This window comes from Ictalurus furcatus, chromosome 8 (assembly GCF_023375685.1).
Source record: "Ictalurus furcatus strain D&B chromosome 8, Billie_1.0, whole genome shotgun sequence".
Classification (NCBI taxonomy): domain Eukaryota; kingdom Metazoa; phylum Chordata; class Actinopteri; order Siluriformes; family Ictaluridae; genus Ictalurus; species Ictalurus furcatus.
In genome coordinates, this window is record NC_071262.1 from 3,971,604 (window position 1) to 3,972,801 (window position 1,198).

Here is a 1,198-nt window from a genome sequence, read left to right on the forward strand (position 1 = left end):
TTACTCAGTTTGCCTTTATTTTACCTCAGATTTTGTTTTAATTTCTGACACAATTTAGTATGAGATAAACAGAAGAAAGCAAATACTTTTTCACAGCACTGTATCATCAAAAAGACTTCCCTCTAATTATTATTCCTATACCACTCTCAATGTACACACACTGAACATTCTTTTACCTAAATAGTGCCGTTTGATTTTATAGCACTGTAGACGAGTAATGATTTATACCCTCACTTTCACCTAGAAGCGGATGAGTTCTTTTTTGAGTCTCGTTCCTCTTAAGCTGGAGGTTCCTCCTTCTTCATGTTACCTCAGAGAGGTTTTCTTTTTTCTTTCCACCTGAGGCTTGCTCGTTTGTGACCTCTGTGAATTCTGTAAAGCTGCTTTGTGACAATATCTATTGTTAAAATCTATATAAAATTGAATTGAATTGAAAAGAATGGAAGCAATAACATCATAACATATTTATTTGGTATTATACAGTGGATATAAAAAGTCTACCCACCCCTGTTAAAACAACAGGTTTTTCTGAAACCTGCTGTTTCAACAGTGGCGTGTAGACTTTTTTTATTTTTAATTTTTTTTAATAAATATACACCGTATCGTGTTTAACAAAAAAAACAAAACAAACAAACATCAGTGATGTTTTCATAGTTTAGTGTATAATATATTACAAGCTGTTATTTTTGTTATCTTTGTGGACAGTTCCTTATATTAGCGGTGGCATGTCTTATCATCTCTTATGCTAGTATATTGTATATCGTATGAATATATCTTAAGTGATTTATTCTGAAACGCATGTTTGTGTGTTAGTTATAAATTGTTGTAGAGGACAGCTTCCTGCTTGTTTGAACTGAAACTGCCTACTACCTATGAATATTCATAAACAGATGCACAATGTTCATTAATATTCATTACTTGACGGGTTGGTTACAAAATGTGACCGGCGTGCATAGTAAAGAAAATCGAGGGGAAAGTAAATATTATTAAAAAGTTTCAGGGTTGTTAAAACAGATGTTTAAATCGGTAAATGAAGAGGCATTTTGCAGGGCAATAGAAGCAGACGTCTTCTTTGAAATCAAAGTTTTGTCGCTGTTCAAGACCTCAGGCGAAATATAGTTTTTCATTACTTAATATAATGAAAACCTGAGTTGAATCAGTTGCTTGTAATAATACTGACATTAGTACGTTCGCCTCA